The sequence below is a fragment of the Abramis brama genome (genome assembly GCF_963993115.1).
Source record: "Abramis brama genome assembly, chromosome: 1".
Lineage (NCBI taxonomy): Eukaryota > Metazoa > Chordata > Actinopteri > Cypriniformes > Leuciscidae > Abramis > Abramis brama.
Genome location: NC_139963.1, coordinates 18,908,747 through 18,915,011, shown reverse-complemented (window position 1 = coordinate 18,915,011; position 6,265 = coordinate 18,908,747).

Here is a 6,265-nt window from a genome sequence, read left to right as displayed (position 1 = left end):
ATGCCTATATATATATATATATATATAGGCCTATATATATATATATATATATATATATATATATATATATATATTATTTTTTTTTATTTTTTTTTATTTTTTTTTCGTGATGCAAATCTGAGTTTTCAGCATCATTAATCAATAAATATATATATTTCAATAAATATTTCACCTTTTCACCTCAAATAGATGTATTTTTTCAAATGAATCCAGAAAAAAAAATAAAAAAAATAATATATATATATATATATATATATATATATATATATATATATATATATATATATATATATATATATGCCTATATATATATATGTATATATATATATATTTTTTTTTTTTTTTTTTTTTTTCTGGATTCATTTGAAAATATAAATCTATTTGAAATATAAATCTTTTTAAATGTCTTTGCTGTCACTTTTGATGAATTTGATGTATTTGCAGAATAAAAGTATTAACTTATTTTAATACTTATTAAACACTTATTGGGTTCCCCGGAAACATTTCCGTTGTGTTCTGTCCTATTTGCAGCGCGTTTCTGTATTTGTTTGTGTTGTGAACTTTTGCAGCGCGTTTCTGTATTTGGTTGTGTTGTGAACTTTTGCAGTGCGTTTCTGTATTTGGTTGTGTTGTGAGTATTTGGAGCACACATGTGTTGTGAAACTGATGAAGATGTTTTCTTAATTTGCGGGTGTTTTTTCTATTTGCATGTGTTTTCTTCAGTTGCAGCGCGTTGAGCTCTCTCGGCCACCGTACTTTAGTGACCTGGATCTATATCTAACACGTCGCGATAATATAAAACTCCCCTGATAGAGTAACAATTACAGAATAATAAAATAAAGCATATTTGTTTACCTTTTGGAGCTGCGAAGGGTTCAGTTTGAGCATATGTTTTGTACCATCATCACTGTCCTCATCAGAGCTCACTTCCCTGTACATTCAGCATCTGGATCATATTCGCCATCTCAAACATATTCTCAAAACTATCATTTTCATCATCTTCAAAATCAATATTATGATCGACGCTGACAGCTTCTTCTCCAGATCCACCATCAAGTGACAGTGACACTAATATCTGATTGCGTTCAGTTCTTGCTCTGCAGTAAATCACTGAGCCATTTCAAGTTTTGCTGATGATACGTCCTATTCTTTTGTTTTCTGCCTGCAGTGACTATGAGTGAAACAACACTTCATCATTGTGTATCAGACACTGACACCCTGTGGAATAAAGGTGAATTGCACTTATTCAGGCATCAAAGATTTAATTATTGTTGTGCAGAAAAAAATATACTTTTACACACCTCGGGTCGTTAGCGACCCTATGCAATTTTTAGAAAAAACAAATGGGAAAGCAGGCATTCTTTTATAAAAAAAACTTTTTTTTTGTTGTTGTGTATAATGAATTGATTGAGGAATACTACAAGGGTTAATGACTAACTTTCAAAAATGAATGAGGAGGAGGGTAATGAATGACGTTCTGAATGACGACCTGAGGTATGCGTTTAAAGGTTAAAACGCACTTTTGAAACCTTTATCTTTAAGAGTATAATCATTTTTCACACATTTTTTTCTTATTAGTTCTTTGTAAAAATGAATACATTTCAGTGTTTTATTTTAAGGACATTTCTATTTTGCTGCAAAGTGCAAACTAGATTTAAGTTCTGTGTTGGGTCACCATTTAATGATCAGTGTAAACTCTGGGTCTTCAAATACCAAAAGCAGTTGAGAATTGCTGGTCTATGTTGAATTTCTGTTTTCAAATGACCAGAATCATACTCCGAATACACCTTTCTAAAAATGAACACAGTCATTCAGTCCACCTGTCCTTTCTCCCTTAACTATGAAATGAACATAGCATGAATCTAGCTGTGAAAATACATACTGTTATGCTTATGACACAAGTAAGTGTTGTCACATTTTATTTGTGAAGAGGTTGACCTGACAGGAAGTGAATGTGTGTCACAGACAACAGTGCATGCAGGAAGTCTAGATACAGTCATCTCACACACACACACCGTGTGGTAGATGAGATAAAGGGATTAGTGGGCAGTGGTTGTGTGGTTCTGCTCAAACTCTGATTGACATGGAAGCTCTGGCGTAATCCTGATAATCCTGTAGAATGCTACAGGTGCTAGAGGTCCAGATCCCCTGACCTGAGGCCAAACACACACACACATACGCGCAGGGGCGCATTCTCAAGTTCAAATGTGTCTCTGTTCAACAATTCCTTAACTTTACTTCCCCCCTCTAGAATAACATCGTCTAACATACCTTACATCTCTTTTCATGCTAAGTGTTTGGTGCCACTATGACATGTTTATAGCTAAGAGCCAGAGACGAGCAGCGGGAGATGTACAAACATCTGCTGGAATCGTGCCTAAACAATTCTGCATCAGGAATCTTATCGTTTCTCTCACGATGCTTAAACAAGCAAACAGAACTGTTGTTCATTTTTATCGCACAGCTCATTGCATGAAGGATTGGTTTGCGTTTCTTTAAGCCATTCGTCATCAAGAAGAGACTTGACTTTTCAGAGGCACATTTGCCAAAGTAATTGCCAAAGCAATTATGACAAAAATGTTTATATCCTTGTGACATTTTCTTTATTCATTCTGGTTTCGCATTTGTTATATTGTTCTTAAAGTTATTATAACTCACTTTAATTTTTCTATTTTTGTCATATTAAATGCCTTGTGTATGTTAAATACATAACATATTAAAAAACATGCATTATGTTAAGGTATCAGAACAGGTCTGCAATATAGCATATAGTCATTTATTATGTGCTAATAATTCTATAATGTGTTGAAGGGTTTGACAAAGTGGGGGAAAATGCATACAAAGACATAAAGAGAGAAAGAGAGAAAGAGACAAAGGAAAAAAGTAACACATTCTATGTTGGCGGTTGTTCTTTGTGAGTGCCTTCTTTTGATATGATTGGCACTTCAAAGTAAGTGGGTGACTAGAAGGGAGGGGACACCGTGGTGGGAACAAAAGACACCTGAGGGGTGGGAGTGCAGAGATCTAGACCATCGACCGCTCCAGCATCCGGAAGACCATATGGGCAGATCAGTTCAGTCGTTATGCTTCATGATGCATAGACACACACACACACACACCAGCGCCTGTGTGTTTTCTGAGAGATTTAGGAGCTGTTTGGTTGACACATCAAAGGACTCAAAGTCTTGTACATCTCTCTCAATGGAATATCTGTAACCATGCTAACATGTGCTCCTCTAATCTGCCATTAAATCACATACTAAAACCATTTCTACACCATTTGCACCAGTACACTGCTTCCATAACTTTGTATGTAAATGGAGGTAAGGAAATAATGTATTTAAGGGTTCCCATTAGACTATTTCCATGACTTTTCCACTGTCTCTCCAGTTATTTGTGATGAAAAAAAGGATTAAAATTCAAAATTTGATTAGCTACTAAATCATTTAGGGTACGTTTACACGACAACGATGTTTTAAAAACGGAAACGTTTTTTCTTTGCGTTTTTCACGTACATGATAATGTTGTCAGAACAATCACCGTTTACATGGATCAGCAAAAATGACTAAAAGCGATGTATTATTCATGCCAGGCCAGTAGTTGGCGATATCGCTTTATAAAAAAAACACTACGCGCCTATAGATTGAACATGTAATACTCATGCACATGACGTCACTGTTTTTACAATTTAAAGGAACCGTATGTAAGATTGTGGCCAAAACTGGTACTGCAATCACTTTCCAATTACTGTAGAGCGGTGTATCCCCTCCCCCTCCCCCCTGACTCGAGGTTGCCAGTTAGGCTGCAGGATCCAGCAGGAACGTAGGCTGCTACAAGGAGCTTCCAATGGCAAGTGAGGAGTCCTACACAGTAAGTTTTTTTTTTTCCTGTTAATTATGTTTATGCTTCATGAGAGATGTTTTGCGAAGTAATTATGTATCGCAAAAATGTACTAATGGCGATTAGCCAAATATAATCGTAAAGATGTACACTCGTATGTGACAGTACATTGTTAGAACAGTAGCTGTTAGTCTAACTTGCATCTCCTATACAAATCCTTGTTTTATTTCGGAACTTTGTCACAACGTATTTCGGATTCATAACGAGGTCTTTTAGGTTTCGTAATGTTAGACATTTTTTATCCGACACGTTTGTAGCTGCAGCTGTGGTAACTAGAGCAGAGCTGGCAACCCGGATGCCGAAACACTACTGACTTCGTGATTAGTAGATAGGTGGAGGGTGGTGCATCAGGCCAAAACACAACATGACAACATCAACATCAGTTGAGGGCTGCAACTTCACTTTTAAATGACAATATCCTGGCCGGACTACTGTTGTCAGTGATATAAGTATTTGAAATGAACATGATTTCTTAATGTCTAGTGACATATCAGGGCCATTTTATAATTAATTGAAATACATTTCTTACATATGGTTCCTTTAACTTTTTTGCAGTTTGCATGGAGACGATAACAGTATCATTTTCAAAAACTTGCACTTGTTTGCGTTTTCAGTCCCCAAAAACGCAGTTGTTGTGTAAATGAATGGCCAAAAGTCATAAAAAGTTTTCCGTTTTTAGTTGAAAACGGCGTCATGTACACGAAGAAGGATTTTTAATCCTTTAAGTTTAACAGAAAACATTCATGAATTTCCTTTGAAGTCAATTCGTTCAAATCAGACCTCACTTTGGCTCGTGACCAAATTTTAGACTACTCCTCACGAGCCATTTATGCGCTTAAACATTTCAGAGCAGAGCGTAACTTCAAAAATGTATATCCTCTACACAAATTTCCAGGACTGTTTATCCATTTACATGTCTTTTCCAATCCTGGAAAATACATTTCAAATTCCTTAATATCCAGCTGGTAAATGACAGTACGGGCTTTAATGTTCGATTTTGTCATGTCCTGCCTTGATCATCTTCCTTTATTATCTCAAATGTCTTTTCAACATAATGTTTATCCGAAAACATCTGAGGCTTTTTTATGTTTAATTTAACCACTTACACCAGTAAATTCTTTCAGCATTATGAGTGAGTGACTAACAGAGGACAACAAAGCAGCCGGTGCCCTCATTATATGCTCTCATCTTCAACAGGAGCATAAACAGCACAACAGGAAGAGGCAATTCCTAGTGACGCTAATTGCAGGATCATTAACTATGTAGAAAAGCAGATCAATGCACTGCTCAGGGTCCTTAAGTCACGCTTCAGAGTAATTTGCTCTGGCTAAGACTGTTTTGAATGTCTATAAATTCCCACCAGCCTGTTGAACTTCTGTCTTATCTCCTCCTCTGAGGTCCAAGTCCACTTGGATTTCAGGGCATTATCCTCTAGAGACGGCTTTATCCAGCTATTCTGTCCTTATGTTGCCGTTGGCAAATGTTATAAAGCAAAAGAGCACTTAATCATTAGAGCTTAGCGAGTCTTCAGCAGGATTGTGTGTTCAGTGTCTCTGACCTCTGACTTCTGCCCTGGTTCTCTTTCTCAGAGACTCTACGACGACTTCTGATGATTCCCATCTTCATGAACTCTATGGCGCAAACACACAAAGATAAACTGATCACATTTTAATGATGCAAAAGAAGTGTGTGTGCTCATGCCATGAGAGGTGAATGGGAAAGGCTGAGCGACTGTGGTGTCTCAGCCTCCACCAGGCTAGTGTCAAATAATAATGCGGTTAGGTGTGTATAATTTACAGTTTTTCTCAGTCGCTTTGGTGCATTTCTCACATCACTATTTACATTTGCACAACAGTTAGTTCAACCTCCACAACATTTAGTCATTTGTGCACATCATAGTAGCAGTTTCTCATTCCTTCCAACAAATTGCAAATGCTTTTGGACATGCATCAATTGCTTTCATACAACTCTCTGCTGTTTTATAACATTATCCTTTGCTTATGTCATGTCAGTCAAAATTAACTATACTTGTGAATGCTGAATAGTCATTCCATATAAAACTAATAGTCCTCATTTCATTGCTTGAGTCATCACATACAAAAATGTTGAACTAGTTGTCAAAATCTGTCAAACAAATTTTACACATTTTTTAAAATCTTTTTTTTTTTTTTCTGAAAATGTCTCCTAAATTGAACAATTTCTCTCAGGTGAATCTCAGCTTTCACTGATTAGGAACGTCTGGATGTGCATGAATGATTACAGTACTATGTATGCTGTATGTTCAGTTCCAATATGTACTGCAATATTGTTTACAGTTGTGCACAGCTCTACCCAAAGGGAGTTTATGTTTGTTGTAAATAAGGGT